Raw genomic sequence first — 18,878 nt, forward strand, 5'->3', positions numbered from 1 at the left:
TTCCCTCGGGAAACGGAAGGTGCGTGTGGGGACGGCCGCTGGGTTTCCCCCCTCGCTCCGCGCGTGCTGCCCGCTCCGCTGAGGCGGCGATGGCGGCGGCGCCGCCGCGGGGCTGCCCCGACAGGGCGGCCTCCGCGCCCGCCTCACACGCGGGGAAGCTCCGCGCCCTGCCGGCGCGCCTGCCCGCGGCCCCTCCGCCGGGAGGGAGGAGAATAGCTGCGGGGGCGTGTTGGCCCCGGGAGCCCCCGGGCCGCGGGGCGGCGCTGGCGCCGCTGCCTCAGGCGGGCTGGGTCGCCCGGCAACGCGGGGGACGCGGCGTGGAGCCGGCAGCGATGGCCTCCAAGGCGAGCAAGAAGAAGGAGCTGCTGAGCCGCAGCAGCTCCGGGCTCCTGGGCGCCCCCATCAAAGAGTAAGAGCCCCGGGAGGGAGGGAGGGAGCCGGGGACGAAGGGCTGCCCGAGCTGGCCGCCCCCGCGGAGCAGCCCGCGGGGCGCGGCGGGCCGGAGGGAACCTCGCTGCCCCGGCGGCGGGCGGCGGGGTTCAGCCACCCGGCCAGGCGGACCCGCTCCGAACTTCCCCTGAGTTTCCCTGCTTGGCGGCGCTGTGGCGTTTTGCCCGCCCCCCCCGTTGCGCCCCGCTGTTACTGAGGCTCGGCGGAGCCGTTAACGCCCCCAGGCGGCCGTTAAGGCGCGGGTGCCGGTGGGCCGCCTGTCACGGCGGGGTGGTTGGCGCTGCCCCACGCCTGGGCGTCGGGGCCCTCGTGGCTCTGCGGGTGGACGTACTTGCTCAAGTGGATGCTTAATTAAAAGTAATTTCAATGGACAGGTGTTTTGGTTTTGCTTTTTTTCAGGAGGCTTACCTTGAGGTGGCAGTTAGGCTTTCTTCCTCTTGAGCCCTCCTGTGGTCATCCGTATTCTGTGGGAGGTCATAAATGTAGGGGAAGACAGGAATTGTCAGGCAGGCTCACCCTGCCGAAAAGGTTTTGCATAACGGAACGTATGTCTTGTAACATAGCTTGTGCAACATGCAGAGGTGTCCTGGACCTTGAGCAGAATACGAGGAAGGACAAGATTATAGTGTGCACACTATAAGTTGGTAGGTTGCTTTGTGGTGTGGCTCCATTTCTGTGTATGAGGGGCAGTATGTTGGCCACAGCTAAGACTTACAATCAGGAGCACACAGAAGTAAGTTTTATCTGAAGTGGTTATTGTGGACTTAAAAGCACCCCAAAGCTGTAAACTGGGTTAATAATTTGGGGAATACGTACCCTCCATTTTGGTCAAGTAGAGGAACTAAACTAACTAAACTGTTCAGGATGAATTTCTTTCTCTCACTTCTGTTATTGTCCTATGACTTCTAAGTTTTTATGTTTTGAGCAACTTCCTCATCCTAAAGTAAGTAAACCTGCATTCCTGGCACTGGCAGGATTCAGGATGAAAAAGGCACTAGTGGCACTGACAGATGTGCTTATGCTCTTTTCTTCTTCCTGCCATAAATAAAAGTGTCAGTCATATCCAGTTACCCAGCCTTTGCCACACAATATTTTATTGTTTTGCCTGTTGAGGCTGGTTGATTTATATTTTGATAACTTCTTTTGGTCATAGTAAACTAGTATCTCTAAATCCTGTCTTTTCCTCTCTGCACCCCTTTCCTTAGTAACTTTTTTCTTCTCCTTTTAGCCACAGCCATGCAGTCCCTCGTATTTACCACTTCAAGCAGTACAGTGAAATTTTTAGGACTGTATAGAAGCTGTCATGGACATTTTTATTTTCTAGCACAATTAGAGGAAAAGAAGTATTTTCTTACTTTTCAGTGTATGTGAAACTGAATGGACTGTCATACATAAGATTTTGCCTACTATTTCAGATCTCATCCCTTTTTAGGCATTCTTACAATGTGTGGTTTTTGAGTTATTCCATTAAATTAAGATGCATCTTTTTTAAGATTCTAAAACTATGTACGTTTTATATAGTAAAATCATTAATTCTCTCCTGCATCATACAAAATAACTTATAAAAGAATCATTCATATGAAATGAGTTATTTGTATCAGAATATCCAGAATAGCATTTGTCTTTTTCTTCAGTACATTATTGCTGCTTTAGGCTTTATTAAATGAGATCACTGTGGACATATCAGATTAGAAAATTGTTTTCCCGGTGTCAAGTAGAGACACAAGAATATTTAATTACAAGCTGTTTGAATGATATCAAATCCTACTGAAACATCTCTGAAATGCAAGAAGGAGAAATGCTCACATTATTTTTGAAGTTTCCTATTGGACCTAAAGGACATGAGATATGATTTATCTCTCACCCTGCATTATCAGCTAGTTGTAATGGAACTAATGCCTAGCATATGCCGATGTTAATTCAATATTAGCCGAATCAGACTACAGGAACATTTACTCATTTCACTAGGCTATTTTACACAGACTGTAGTAGCTTGAAGATGTCCTAATGGTGGCTTAGTGACTAATGTTACTAGACTACAGAAGAAACTGTTACAATAACCTAATTGTAATGCAGAACCTTCATAACACAGAATATACAGTTTGTGTTAATTTTTTCATCAAGTCTATGTCTTCTGTATAAACTGTAGCGTGTCTTTTGGGCTCATCTGCTCTGCCGTTGCGGTACAGAGTGGCCTTGTTCTAAGCGAGTAAGTCTTAGCACTAAATGTCTAAACGTTCCTGTATACATGCTGTATTTCCATGTGATGGCTTGTTGAACTTTGTTCAGACATACGAAGTGACTTTTTTGTTAATCTGATTTGTGTGGTCAGTTTTTAGAATACAGAGCTATCTCTATTTGTCTCTGTTATTGGCATTGATATATGTTACCGGAAATCCTGGTAATGTAAAAGGGGAAACAGGGAATCTATGACACAAATAATCTAAAGTCATAGCAACTCTGATATTAGTTTCCTGACAAATTTATCCCTGTTTGCTTTTTGTCATCCTGAAATATGACAGAGGCCTTTTCGGTGTGTGGATGAAAAAATGTTGGTTTAGGACAACACATGTCTTGCCTAGTTGAACAAACTACCTGATAAGCTGCCTTCTTTAAGCCAACAGGAGAGATTTTTCTTTAGCATCTATTGAACTGTGGATAATGAATTTAAATCAAGGAAAGCTAATGACAGGTTATTCTAAAATTTTAAATAAATAAATTTTTAGCTTGAAACAAACATTTTACAGGAAAAGTAGCCCCCTTTTCTCATGAGACAGTAGAGAATAGTGCTATAAAACATATGAAAACTAAAATTAAATTCAGCACTTGGTATGCTTCTGGTCATGTTGTTTTGCATGTCTTGTAAGTTGTATGTGCTTTCTGAGGTGACTATTGGCGCTAATGTTTATTCTTAGTAAGATCTTCATCCTGGTGAAAACCCACATGCATCTTAGTGTTCTTTAGTCAAAGATCAGGGTGGAAGTCTGGTTATGCTCAAACCACTGCAAGTTGTTGATAATTGGGAGCTGAATGTAGTGGGACTTAAATTTTAAAAGTTTACCCTTGAGATGGAACATTTTTGACACCTTGAACAGTCTTTCATCTTGCTTGTAGCGCAAGCTAAGGGCCCTTGTTTCTCAAATGGTTTGAGGTATAAATTCCCATCTCAATATCAAAAAGATATTTTAGCATTTTAGTCCCTTTGAAAAGACTGAGATATTGAAATATATCTCTTCTCTTTAGCCATGCATAAGCCACGAGGCTTATACCTTGCAACAAGGCAGGTTCAAGTTTTGAACTACAGTCTGTTAAAGCCTATGCAAAGCTTTCTGTTTGGATCAGGCTCATGGTCAAAAATTGAAGCTATTGATAGCAGATTGACAGATCCATGTTATTTCTTTATTTGGAAGTAGAAAGATTCCTTATAATAAGGAATATCTTTTCTGTAACACAGATATTCTATGTTTGCAGGTCCATGAGAAGATGCACAAATGCTATTTGCTTACTAAGAACTACAATTACAGCTCCAAATGCAGAGAATGTTCAATTTTCTGTGCTGATTTAAGGCTAGATCTGTAGCATTATTGTAATAAAAAAAATCAGCAGAGCACAGAGTTGATTTTGCAGGAGTCTGTCCTGGAACAAAATAATTAATGCTGCTGGCTCTTATATTTACAGTCTCTGAGGAAAAAAATACTGAACATTGTGATAAAAAAACTTTATTGTGTAGCCCTCTGACCCTGACTTAGTCTTCTTTTGGTTGGCAATCTATGTGTTGGAGAGATTGCTCTATTTCCTCAATTAATGATTATCTCATCATAATAGGCTAGTGTTGATGGTGAATATTTTAGATTAGTTATCAAGGGCAGTTTACCTTTTTTTTTTGTTAGTAGGTTATGGAGAGTACAAGTAAATCGCTTTATGCACACACTGTGAGATTGGAGTTGTGCTCATTGGGTGTATGACAATTACTTATTAGATATTTTCTTGACATCCATTTATCTTCATTCTGTTATTGTGCTTGTTCAGTGTATTTGTGAGACAGAGATAACTTTATGGCATTCTAGTGTACAAATTTTGTGTAAGTCTGTCTATAAGAGCTTACATCATGTTACTGTCGCTATACCAAAAAAGGGAATGGATGTTCGCAAGCTGCCTGAGAAAATACTGTCTCATAAGTTTAGTATTCTTTGGTAATTGCAAGGTAGGTTTTCCCTGAGGATCTTGCTTTTATTTTTAAACACAGCCTGCAGTTGCAGGGATAAAAATGCCAAAAATATTTTGCCTTTTATCTATTACTGTTTTCCTGCTATTAAATGGCATTTATTATCATATGTCTGCAATGATTGAAATACTGAATAGAATTATCACTAGTATAAAAAAGAAGAAAGATTAATAGCTTTTAAATAGGCATTTGTAAAAAGAAACCTTGAGAATTATGAATACTTACTACAAAGAATTACAGCATTTTGATTTTCTCTCTTATGGATAACATTAATGCAGAAGCCCTTTGAGACTAACATGTACAAACATCTGGAATATATATTCTGATCACCTTTAAATTACTTTGCTGGATTTCTAGTGAGATCAGATTTCTTTTTTTTTTTTTCCAGTGATTGCTTACAATAGTCAGCATAGTACATCTGAACCATGGAAAATCAACTGAGATTATTGGTAGATTATATTGCCATGCTGGAATGGGATCTCAGAACCATATACAAAAAGCAGGAAAATTCCTTCAGACTTGCTAACACAGACTTTACATAGGTGTCTCTACAGGATGCTTTGTTGGGGCTCTCTTCATTACTGCCTTCTAATTAGGGAGCGATACCCTTCAGGAGCTAAGCAGTTGCTAGAGAGGACAGTTAGGCTGAAGAGCTCAAGGCTACTGTCCTTGTAGCTTTTCTTAATCGCACCGTTAGAGGATACTGAGTGTCTGATCTTTCCCAGGTTTCAGCAGCTAAAGTAAATCACTGGAATTGATGTCTTTGTCAGCACTAAAAGAGATTTTGGCTAGTAACAATTGTAATGAGTTAAAATGCTTTTAAAATGAATTTGATGAAAATCTGTGCCATCAGCCCCAATCTTCTGAATTAAACGTGAGCTGTCAGCATCTGCCAGCACGAAGATAAATCTGAATTAAGGTTTGGGTTATTAGGGATAAAGAGTTTGGCTTATTGCTTGTTCCCACAGGGCTCATAGTGAGGTGTTAATGGTCAGTGCCAAGAAACAAGTGGTTTAAGGATAATTGTGGCACAGGCAGGATTCATCAATGCACAGGGGAAGGTCAGAGTGGTGTTAGAGCTCTTGTTAGAGAGAGCAGTAGCTAAGAGCGATATTTACTGTTGATGAATCCTTCAAGACCTGCAGAGACAGCATGAAGCCTGGACTGTCCAGAAGAAATGATTCGTGCTTAGCTTTGTGCCTGATTGCAATCAATAGCAGGTTGCTGTACTGCTACTGTACAGTGGGTTGTTGCACCAAAGCCTGGGATTACCTAGTGTTTGTTATTAAGGTTAAAGCTTGGGATAGTAATAACAGGAAAAAAGAGCTCCATTGCTCATTCATCCTTGAGTTCCCATAGGCCTAGGATAAGGAGTCAGCAAAGCTTACGATTGCGGTTTTATCTGTTGCTGTTGTGTTCCTGAAGCAAATATTCTTAAGGCTTAGGCTACAGCAGTGGTTTAGAGAACACAGACTGAACAGATTCACTTTTTGAGGGTTCCTTTGAGGCCAGCTAGATTGACTGAGCTTTGGGAATGGTAAGCCTAATGTCTTACAGATAACTGCATGATGATTGAACTTGGAGCTGTTTTTAGTGTTGTGTTGGAATGCTAGTGTTGGTTAGTGTAAGTTTTAATGAGTGATGAAAAATTACATTGGGTCATGGGACAAGTACGTGGAAGAGAAATTCATTGAAGATTGCTAAATAAAAAGAAAACATCTAATTCAGGAAGTGCATGAGCTAGAAATGGTTGGAGACTGTCAAACTTTTAGAGGAATGTATTATATTTGTCTTTATGCTCTTCTCTAAGCATATGCTTCTGAGTAGTGTTTGAGACTATAATTCGCTTTTGCTCTGACTCAGCGCTCTCATTCTTATGTTTGTGGTCCAAGAGAGCAGCTCAATGGTATATCTTTAAGTCCTGCAACATAAGTGTGATGAGGTATGCTGTGTTAACTATATGTTACTGAAAGAGGCGATTGCTGTATTATTGTAAAAGTTAGCTGGAATTGTATGTAGATGTTTATGTGTGTTTATGACCTCATGTGAGGTTCAGAGACGGGCATGGTTTGGTGGGCTCTGCTTGGGGATTGAAACAGGTTAAAATTTTGGACAACCTGGATTGAGGATACTGGTCCAGATTATTGCTGAATGGCCTACAGCTTGCAATTTTGGGATTAGGCCTAAACATTTATCAGAAACTGGGTTTTCTTTAAAAACACAGTTAGGTTTGAAATTGTGGCTATGACTAGCATTGTTTGGACTCAGTCATTGTGTTTATTAATGGACTTTGCAAGGCAAAGAAGATTTACATGAAGAACTTTAAACCCTCCTTCACCTTACTTTCAACTGAAACTGGTAAGTTATTACGAGACAGTGTCTACAAGTCTCATTTTTGCCCTTTGGATAACTCAGGAGGCTCTTTATCTCTGATTCAAATTCTATACTTTATCCTAGTTGCATCCATAGCCAAAGCCAGTTAGGGCTTCACAGGAGTCTGGAAGTGACTTGTAATAGTTCTTCATTTCATATTTACAACCAACATCCTGATAATCCTGAGGAACAGGCATTTTGATATGAGAGTCTCATGAACCACGTTGTTAATTACAATCACTCTTAAGATGAACAGAATTCTTTTATGTTTTAAATAATTGTCCAGAGCCTTTTGAAAGGATGCATTGGCTGTTTGCAATATCAATATACCAAGGCAGTTCCTATTCTCTCAAACAGTTCAGAAGCAACATAAATATGTAATGTCCCAGGATTCCAGGACTTCTAACTGCAGAACCAAAGGGAGAAGTGTATGTGTAACTTAAAGTTTAACCATCAGAAACACTGGGCGCAAGATACCGTCATGGGCTTCCTTAGTTTCCCCAGACATAGTAATATTACTACATAGATATGTTACGATCTTGGGTTCAGTTTAGGAGAAAGTCCTTGGTGCATGATTGTTCCTCCATTTATTGCATTGATGCACATCTGCAAACTCTTTTACTATATTGTAGTATTGCAGTAATACTTAAATTATAATCTAACAAAAATTAGAGCCATTCCTGACAAGTTTGCATTGTCTTGCCTGAGCATAAAACATTCATGTCTCATTTGTTGTCTTTTATTGTCTCCTTGTTTTACACATAACTCATATTTCTGAGGCTATTTTTTTTTTTTTGTCTCAGAAAGAAAGTTAGTTAAGCATATCTGGAAGTTTTGTTCGATGTAAGCATTTTCTGGCCAAAAAGTTGAAGATCTTGATTTCAGCACCTATGTTTCCTTTGTTGAGTGTAAACTTTGTTGTGTGTTAGTGTGTAAACTGTATACAACTTTAAACTGTATAGCCAGTTTGTTAGTACTAATGATTTTTTTCTTTCCTTCTGCCTTTAATTAGCCTTTTTTTTTAATTTCATGCTTTGTGGTAGGAGAATGGGTTTCTCCACCAAATTAATATGATCAAATCTATTAAAATAGCATATAAGCCAACCAGTAAGTTCAATTTGTGATTAACTAGATTACATTTTAATGAGGAAAATATATATTAAAATTTTTTTTTCTAGTTAATTCTAATTAAAACAATGAGCCCCTGAGAACTCAGCCTGCCCTGATCTGTAGCCCTCAACTTTGATTGACTCTTGGACATGAAAACATTAAGTAACGTACCAACGACAATATCACACTAAATGCTGTGCTCCCTGCTGGTCTCAGTTTTAGGTTTTACTTTCCCTGTAACTCAAAGCAATGTCAGGGAACCTTGCAGGCAAACATTGTCCATGGGCCATTGATCAGAGACCACACAGTTGGATATATGACTTGACTTATGTTATTATGAAATGTGTAATAGAGAAAAACAGGAGAGCTATATAGCAAAATAGATGCTGTCAAAAGAAAAAGAATCATAATTGTAGTCTGACATTTTTAAAATCTTATGTCAGATGTTCTGTTCACCATGGAATATTCACCTGCTTAAGCAGAGTAGTCTTCAGCTTCTTCTGAAAGCCCTGTGTAACTTCACCACTGAAGAAATGGACTTTCTTGGTGCTCTTATCAAGCTGTGCTAAGTACTTTGTAAATGAGTTGACCTGAAGCTACAGAAGTACTGAGGTTCTCTGTAATGCAGAGATTTTTAGTTCTGAGTTAATTACCCAGGTGCCATACAAAAGGGAGAGTATTCATGGAAGCCAACAAGGAAGGAACAATAAAGGAAAGAACAAAATGTAAGTTGTGCTCTTTAATGGTATTTGAGTACCAAACTCCAGTCTGGAAGGAGATGCTATGGTGTTCCCAGGATTCTTATAGCTGAATCTGAGGCCAGGTTGATCTTTTTAGCAGAAAAGATTGGGAGACACAAACTCAGAAAAGCTACTGGTCCCTACTGTCTAGGGTGGTGTATGGGTATATGAGGAAACATGACATCACATTCTCTCTTTGAATCGGGTACAGTAAAGAGGGATTTCACAAAAGATCTTCAGCTTCCTGCTTTGGAGGACAACCAGAACACCCAGATGCTGTGTGTCTCCTTAAGTCTTTCCCCAAGCTGTTTGGTGCAGGTTGCACTTGAAAGTGTTGATTGATTGCTGTAGACAAGAGGCGGGAATACTCATTTGAACTAAGACACTAGGCGGCCTGACATAGGTGGGAAGATAAGTTTGTGCATAATATGCATTCAGTAAATGAAGCTACGTGAAGGTTTGGAAGATGTCAGTGCCTAAATCCTCTTGTGGTTTTAGCATATTCAGTCATTCAGAACTGTGTCCAGAAATTCTTGTGGCCAAATGTAGATAGTGGGACAATAAGAGTAGTGAACACTAAGGCTGGGATGACACCAAGAAAATTGTGACAGTGAGAGCATATAGTTACAAGTTTAGGTATATGCACATCTTGAAGGCTCATTTGTAAGGCTGCTGTTTTTTTTTCTTTTTCCAGTGAAAACTATTTCTTATGAAATTCATGAAAGAAATGAGTCTGGAGAAGAAACTGTAATAGGGAAATGTGATTGGCCTTGAGAGTGCCGTTTCAGTAGCCAGAGATTTTATTTGTAGCAATGAGTTTAAAAAAAAAAAAAAAAAAAGCTTTCAGGCTGAAAAGTTATTTTCCGAATAGTGTCCCCTTAGCTATAAAATAGTCACTGTCACTACATGTTATCATAGCCTTGACCCCTAAATCTTAGTCTCCCAAATTGTTATCATCAAATTTTTATGGAAATATGGGTGTCCAGTACTGCAATGGCCATTTGGTGGGACCTGCACATGGCTTCTACTCTATCTCCTAGATCTCCTGAATCCCAGACAAATGCTCAGTTCTTTCTTTTCTACCTGGATAAGATTTCTGGGTAAAGAGAAGGCATGCCCCAAACAACCAAGATATATAGTAGGTTTGCTTGAATAGTAAGAGCAGAATTTTTAATTTCAAAGCTTTATTTCTCCCAGTAAGGAAGCAATTAAATCTAGATACTACTGTTTATACACAGAAGTTGGACTTGTGCTGTCAGCGGTTTTTCACACAGAGCTCTGATGAAATGGAACTAAGATCTTGTGAGTGATACATTCCTTTTGTTCTTTTTTGTCCTGGGTTTAACAGATGTGCTACCTGCTACCTGGGATAGGCTGTCCCAATAACCATAGATCATTATTCTCTCCTGAGTGGCATCTGGTATGAAGGAGTTGATCCAAACTTTTAAAGAACAATATTCAAGTTCAGCTGACATTAGCAAATATTTACAGGGCAACAAGTGGAGTTGGGCTGAAAATAAAGATAACAAACTCAAACCTAAGTTTTAAAGAACACAGTGCTTCTAGGCTACTAGCCTCCGTCTGTTTTTCTTTGAAATAATCTCCAGGAAACACACTGTGTACAATTTGGGCAAGGTATTTGGCATGTAACTTTTTTTTCCCCTTCTATAGCCTGGAAAGCAAAAAAATGACCATCCCATTACTATGCAGTCAAACTAAAACAAGAAAAAGTGCAGACTTTTAGCAGGCAAGGCTTTACTGTATGTGAGGTTGGGTGGACCTTCTTTCTTAGAAAATGTGACCAACTAGTTGACATAATCTCAATCTTGGCAAGTTACTTAAATTTACTAGTGGTTCATCTGACAAGTACAAGGATTTCAGTTATGTTTAGAAATGAGGATATTATACTTGAAATTAATGATGCGTATTACAGACTCCTTTAAAAATATGCCTATAATTGATTGGTATTCATCATTTCTTTCTAGCATCACTTTAATTTTCTGCATTTTTGATCTTCCTTCACGCAGCGTGCTCCCTATTTTTGAGGAAGAAGTCCTCGACAAGGCTTACCCCATTACACAAAAATGAAGTGACAACAAAATCTATTGCCATAGATTTTACAAGAAACTGTCTTTACAGCTTATATGCCTTACAGTTATTCGTTCTACTCATTTTACTTGCACTGCATCTGTGCTGCAAATCTCAGCCACTATCCATGAGAACTTTGAACGTGTAAACTAGTGTATTTTTCTTCTGCAAGGAATCCTTTAATTTTTGCCTGCAATTTCTGATATAAGTGTAACGGTAAGTTACTGTAAACAACACATGCGTATTTTGGTTTTAATTTGGAAATGTTGCTGAGTATATTAGTAATAGAGAGTAACAGAGCATTGCCCTAGCTGCTTATGAGGTGGTCAGAACATGATGCATTCTGTTCATTCCTCTTCTGAAGGTTGACACCAGGTATGATCAGAAAGAGCAAATCATTTTGCAAGTTACTGATACTTTGTCAATTTTTTTCATATTCTTTCCAGATGCTTATGAACTTGGTGTTGCAGTAGTTTCAGGCATGGGTTTCTGAGGTATTCAAAAGCTGCTTTTGAAAAAACATTGCAGTGATTAGAATTTTAAAGAACTTTCTACCATGTTTCCATAAATAGGATCTTCAAAGGGACCTTTCCTCTTTCAGAGTTTTGAAGAGATTAGGAAAAAATGAGTAGCTTTTCCCCAGGGCACATTTGGAGGAGAAGTTGAGCCATCTGTTTGTGCTTTGCCCTGTCCCTCCTAGTATAAAACCCTTTACTGAGGCCAAAAATTGTGTTCAGAGACTACTTGAGCAATCCAAGGGAAGGGACCTATTTTTCTTTACTGCTTCCTGGTAAGCAGAAAGAGTCCAAAATTCTCATCTCCCCGCCACTCTTTCTAATGGGGAATATGATATGTGAGAAACTACTCCTCACCACATCTCTTCCTTCATATTGCTCCTATTTCTGTATGTATAGAGGAGATCAGAGTGTCCAGAGGAAAGATGGAAGGAAGGATAAAAATTTCAGCTCTGAGCCTCAATCACTGTCATACCAGATATAAGTTGTCTAAATATCATGTCCTGTTACTGAATCATTTCCTTTAATTATTAACCATCCCAGGAACCATAGTTAATGTGACACCACGTACACAGTAATAGTGTATTTTCTGGGTTTTAGGAATTTGGATGAAATCATACGCTACAGTGTAATGGTTGTAGACATTTCAGGGAAAAAAAAGATAGTATTTAATGAAAGAAGAAAGATTGGCAGCTTTAACTCTAGACTGGCAACACTCTCCAGGAGAGAAGATGAAAATAATGAGAATCCAAATGTTTTGTCTTCTGCTGGGGTGTTGTTACGCTCAAATTTATGGTTTATTTTTTACTTTTAAAACGTGTTAGGGTAATGTTGGTGACTATTTAAAACACATACAGGGAAGACTAAGATGGGATGAAGTGTCAGCCTGTAGACAGTTACTTAGCAACAAATGCCATGCTGTGGAGATAAACAGATAGTTATTAGAATGAATCAAATGAAGACCAGAAACCAAACTCACAGTCATTGTGTCTGCAAAAGGGCTAGCGTACAAATATCTAATCATACCATACTACCATTTAGGTATCATACCACAAGTATCATGGCTGGTTTGTTTAAACAGTTGCCGTTACAGGTGCCAATACTCATTTTTTCATTCTCCAAAATGTGGAATAAAGTATGCGTTTGCTTAAAGCACATTTGAAGTTAGTGAAGAATAAATCTGTAGTCAGTAACTATAGCTCAACTGCTAGCCAGTAACTCATTAAGCCACTGAAAACTTTGATTTCAATTGTGCTTCTCAGTCCCAGTTAGAGATCCCAGCACTATTTCCTAAGAATGTGAAGAAAGCATTAAAACCTCCCTACAGCTCTCTTGTGGTGATATAACATAAAGCAGATCTTAACCAATCTAGAAACTTAAGTAGAAGGTTTAATAGAAATAAAGCAATGAAGGCTTAGAGAAAATAAAGACTAAGCAGGCTTGTGCTGCAAAAGAGTATAGTCTTTGCAACCTGTGTCACAATGAATGACAAGGATTTCAGAAAAAAAAAATTTAGATATGTCCATATGCAAATATCTAATCAGAAACCCTGAAGGAGAGTCACGGCTATCGTGGAATCCCTGGGGAATTCATCTGTTTCAAATATTCCCAGTCAAAATTACTGTCAGAAGAAGTTTCAAGTCCATTCTCAGATTTGCTCATCTCAATAAAAGCCAAAGAAGGATTTGGGGGGGTTTTAGGAAAGTGACTGTGTCAAAATGCTAGGCAAAATTGTAGGTAACCTTTGCAGGGGAAGGCTAGGGAAGAGAGAGCTAAACCTTTATCTAAGTTTATGAACTGAGGTACAAATGAAAGTGGTTGAGGACAGAATGAAATAGAATGGTGTCTTTTTGAATTATAAAAATCCTGCAAAGATCATCAATTTTTTTTATTATTATGTGTCACCAAATTATTATCTGGTGAGCCAGGATGACATGAGTGCTGTTTAGGGAGCCTGGGAGAGGAAGCTGGAGTAGCCGTGTTATTTCTGAATTAAATACCAATACTTTCTTTTCTATAATTCTCTTGGCTAGACTCATTTCAATGTTACTAGGTTCCCTCTGTGAAGAATGGCCAGTTAGGTAGTTTGCAGGTAGACTCATATACTTTACAATGAGAATAATTGGTCCTTAGACTCCATTGACTATGTTGACTGGTTTCCCTTGCTTAGAGTGCGTGTGAATATCTAAAGTGTGCATGTCTACAGTCTCAATGTCTACATTTAAGCTGAGAATGGGTGCTTCTGATATCTTATGGGACTGTTTCCCAGTGAGCTCTCCTGTTTCTCTAGCAAATCTGAAGTCTCTCAAAAGGTGAAGTTCCAGGTTGTACCCAGTTTTCTCCTATTGTGTTTGTCTGTCCTTCCTGTCCCTATTTCCCCTCTTGGCACTATTATGAACACTCTATAGAAAGCATTATACCAGCCTTCTTAGAGAGTCTGCTCAGAGATGAATTAGTGCCAACTTCATAGTCTTTCTCCCACTTGGCAACTCACTCTTCTTTTTTCTCCTTTAGGGTTTAGCATAGGATTAAAAAGAAGTTTGCTGATAAATTGGTGTTTAAAATATTTTGCATATGAAGTCCTCTAGCTTGAGCATAAAATACCAGTAATTGTTTGCATTGTTCTCATTGTATTTGTTAATCAGTTTCAAAGAATTTTCAATAAATTACATTATTTGATTCTTGTAATAAAGGAACTTCCTAATACCTTACTCAGATATAGTGTTTAAATAAATTCTGCTGTCTTTATTCACTTACTCGTTTATATTTGGAATCCAGTTAATTTACAATCCTTTATGTTTTTTTCTAAAAATTTCACAAAAGCTTTTTGAATCATTCTTTTTGAGAACCAGGATTATTGAGCTAGCACAACTTAATTTAGACATCTCAGTTACATATAGGATTGTTTCCATCTCTTTCACACTGTCAATGTTGAGGGTGTTCTATAATGTCATTGTGTACTGGAAAATATTTTTTTATACTAGTGTGACTTGCTAGGCAAGTCCTTCCTTGTCCTCATGTTTAAAAAAAAAGGGGGGGGGGAAAGAAAGTATGCAAGTGTGCTTTTTTTTATTATTCCATTATTCTTCCAAAGCGGTTAGATTTGTATTAGAAAATGTTGCCTCTCAGGTTTAAACCAGACTATTTCTTGGAATTTATGTTATTTTTGATATAACAGAAGATTTATAGGAGTATAAAACACAGAATAAAAATGGAATAACATACAACTTTCATTTTTTTGTTGGGGGATATTGGTTAAAATTCTTTCTTTCCTTCCCAATGTGAGTGTGTGTTTTATTTAATACCCTTTAATGATGGACTCTGAACTTTGCAATTATTTTTAATTGTCTTTTGGAATGGTTTCTGAACATCTTTTTTATTATTGAATGAATCTTCCATGCTTCTCCATAAATATTTAAAAGACCAAATGCATCCTCTTAGAAGGAGAAAAAAAGACATAAAATAATTAGAAGCAGTCCTTGAATATTTATTTAAAATTGCTACATATTTCATATTTCATCTGAAATAAGAAAATTAAGAAAAAAGTAAGAATTTGTGACTTTTTATTTTTTGATCATAAGTATATGTAAGAAGCTACCAGGTGTTGTATTTCAGTCAATGTTCAAAGGGACAAAGGTTCAAAATGTCATAAGTAGTGAAATCATCGGTACTGCTAGCATTCTATTCTTTGTTGTTCTTCATACATGCAGTTAATGCAGATGCAGCAGATTCTTTGAAATAACTGTAACTAACTGCTGTAGACATACCTAGTAATCCAAAGAAACTCCCATAAACACTTTTGGGTATTCACTTGCTCGTTAAGTGTTATTGAATATAGAATGAAGTCTCCAAGACAGTCTCCAAGAAAATGCTGTAGAAAAAATGTTCCCATTAATGAAAGATCAGACATTATAGAGAGAGGCTGGAGGCCGTTTGCGCTTGACTGAGTTGACAAAGATGGTAAAGAAAAGCAAAATATCACTCCAGAGAATACATCTTTCTTCCAGTTTGTTAGAATGGTAGAAGCTTTACTTTTTTATTTGCACAGCAGAAGGCACAGATGGTATTGAATTTTCACAGCTTTCTTCCAGTAAGAGTTACTGGTAGTGTGGATGAATGTAGTTATCGACTAAACAGTAAGGAATCTTTTTTTGCCCATCTGTTTGTCCTTAGTATTGCTAGTAACAAGGTATTAAGAAATCACAGAATAATTTTGATAGAAGGGGACCTTGGAAGGTCATCTAGCCAACCACCTTGCTCAAAACAGGACCAACTTAAATCAGGTTGCATAGGGTCTTGTCCATTTAAGTTTGTCCTGTCTCCACAGCCTCTTTCAGAAAACTGTTCCAGTGCTTACCACCATCACAGTGAGCATTTTTTTCCTTATATATAATCAATGTTTCCTATATTCCAGCTTGTATCTGTTGCCTTTTGTCCTGTCGCTGCCCATCTCTGGCACTGTCTTCTCTATACGTGATAGCTGAAGACAGCAGTGGGATTCTACCTTCACAGTTTTTTATGACTGGGCAAACTCAATTTTCTAAGCCTCTCCTGATATCTCATGTGCTCCAGCTTCCAATATCTTCTAGCCGCTCCTCTGCACTTGCTCTAGTATGTCCATTTCTTTCTTGTACTGGGGAGTCCAAAATTGGACAGAGTACTCCAAATGTGGTTTCACAAGTGCTGAATAGAGGAGAAGAATCACTTCCTTTCATCTGTTGGCTGCACTTTTGCTAATACAGCCCAGGATATAGTTGGCCTTCTTCACGTCAAAGGCACACTGCTGACTTATATTCCCCTTGTTGTCTACCAGGACCCAAAAGTCCTTTTTTGCCAAGCTGCTTCCTAGACAGTTGGCCCAAGCTTGTACTGCTGCATATGGTTATTCCATCCCAAGTTTCTTCCATCTGGGTTCCCATCCCAGACTTTGCATTTGTCTTCGTTGAGCTTTGTAAGGTTCCTGTCAGGCCATTTCTCTCATGTTGAGATCCCTCTGAATAGCAGCCCTGCCCTCCAGCATATTGACCACTCCCTCCAATTTGGAGGATCCCCAAATTTGTTGAATACACACTGTCCCATTCTCCAAGTCATTAACAGAGACATTAATGGTATCGGCTCCAGTACTGATCCCTGGGGAGCACCGCTAGTAACCAGGCACAATTTACCCTTGGTAAATCCATGCTGGCTGTTTCCAATCACCTTCTTGTCCTTCTTGTGTTTGAAAATAGCTTCTAGGAGGATTTGCTACATACCTTCCCAGAGATTTAGGTGAGACTAGCTGGCCTGTAGTTCCGCAAATGCTGCTGCTTCCCCTTCTTGAAGATGAGTCTGATGAGCCTTTTTCCAATCATCAGGAGCCTCCCCTGATCACCGTGATCTTTTGAAGATGATAGAGAAGAGCCTTGCAGTGACACCAGCCAGCTCCCTCCGTACCTTTGAATACATCCCAACTAGTCCCATGGACTTGTGTATGTCCAGCTGGCTTAAGTGTTTCCTGAATCTCTCTTCCTCCATCACAGGTGATACTTCACTCCCACAAACCCTGTTAGTAGGTTCATGGACTGGGAGGCCTGAGAGCCAGACTTGCCAATAAAAAACAAAGCACAAAAAGGCATTGAGTACTTTGACCTTTTCTATGTCAATAGTTTCCCTACCCCATTAAGCAGTGGACATTTTCCTTAGCCTTCCTTTGCTTCCAGTATACTTATGGAAGCCTTTTGTGTTGCCTTTCACATCCCTTGATTATCTCAACTTCAGCTGAGCTTTAATTTCTCTAATTTTATTGCTGTACTGTTGAGCAGTGTCTCTGTTACCACAAGTGACTTGTTCCTGCTTCCATCTTCTGGAAGGTAGGAGCTTAGTAGCATCTTCTGGTCTCACTTCCTACACGCTCTTTTTCCCTAGCCAGACTACTAATTCATGCAGTTTGTGTTTGTCATTAAAATGTAGTCATGTGCCACCTATAAGGAACAATAAACTAGTACTGTGCACAACAAAGTAAAAAAGAACAACTGTGAATTATGACACCACGACCATATTGTCTGAAATGCAAAATCCTTTGCACAATCTGAGTGACGCTATCAGTCATAAACGTAGAGTTCATTTGGTTTGTGGAGTCACCAAAATCTCAGGAAGAAGCTATAATTCTGAAACTTAAAATGTGAGCATGCCTTTATATATTATCATTGGTGCTTTTTATACAGGATAAATATCCGCATGCCAAGATATACAATATATGGCCAGGACTTAAATAAACTGTTCTCAGATATCAAAAATAGGAATCTTTCCCTTTCAAATGTGGGCTCCTGAAGATGTCAGTTTCTGAAGAAATTAAGCTTTTAGTTTTAAAAAGGGTTGTTATAGTTTTGGCACCTGGTTGCAAAAATAGCTTTGTAATTGTAGTCCAATACCCTGTTATCTTCCAGATTTCACAGAAATCTTTTTAGGATTTCTGCTGCTGCCTGTTAAAAAAATGGAAAGGGTGTGGTATATAAGAAAGGGAAAGGGAGAATTACAATATCATTAGCTTTTTATAGCTTTTGTATGTAATAAAATAGAAGTATTATGTAAATTATATTTAGGTTCCAGTAGTACAAAAGTCTCTATGATACTGTGTTTCTGCTGCCTTATGGATTCTAGCACGCTGATGAGTATCAAAGAGGGAATTCTGAGTCCTTTTTTCCAACTAGCTGAAGTAGACATGTTTTCTCTGCAGTAAGATTTATTTAAACCCTTTTGCTCAGTTTTGGGTGCCAGCTTGCTTTTCAGGTCCCTGCAGCCTCTTTCCTTGCTCTTTTTCATGGATGACATCCGCAGTTTGCTGTCAGTGGGTTTGGGAGAATTTGATTAAGACGTGACCTGCACATACTGTATCTGCTCCCAGATTGCATAGTTAAAGGGAAGGAGCTGCTGTATTCTCAGTCTAGCTAACACGTTTTTTGAACTGTCTGTATGCACTGGAGAAACAATGTGCATAAGTACTACTTGTGCTAGTCGGTAGCTATTTGCACATTAGCCTTGGTGAATACTACTGCAGTCTTGGCAGCCTTTTAACAGAGTTGTAAATCCCATCAAGAGGGTATTGAAATGTGAGAGTGCTGGTAGCACAAGAAACCCTAAGACTGAAACTAACTTGAGACAGGACTAACTGACCTAGCCCCTCACATGTGCCTACAAATGGAGGTCTGATTCCCCAGTACTTCTTTTCCACATGGCAAGCTCCCTTTGGTTGGTTCAAGCCAATAAGCCAACAAAAAAAAAAAAAAAGAAGAAGAAGAAGAAAGAAAAAAGTGGAAAGTTTTTGTCTGCATGAGCAAGATGAATTGGGTTATGAGTGCTAGGGCTGGCACAAGAGAGGAAGCAGAACTAGTGGCTTGA

The 18,878-nt window shown here is 39.1% G+C and overlaps 1 protein-coding gene across 1 annotated transcript in view; it reads left to right on the top strand.

Annotated features, from left to right (window-relative positions):
- The window catches only part of ADGB (androglobin), a 132,583-nt gene continuing 113,705 nt past the window's right edge, over nt 1–18,878 (top strand). The window contains exon 1 of the mRNA XM_067294750.1: nt 1–19. The gene's annotated coding sequence lies outside the window, so the exon portion shown is untranslated. The remainder of the gene's footprint in view (nt 20–18,878) is intronic.

Source organism: Apteryx mantelli, chromosome 3, assembly GCF_036417845.1.
Source record: "Apteryx mantelli isolate bAptMan1 chromosome 3, bAptMan1.hap1, whole genome shotgun sequence".
Lineage (NCBI taxonomy): Eukaryota > Metazoa > Chordata > Aves > Apterygiformes > Apterygidae > Apteryx > Apteryx mantelli.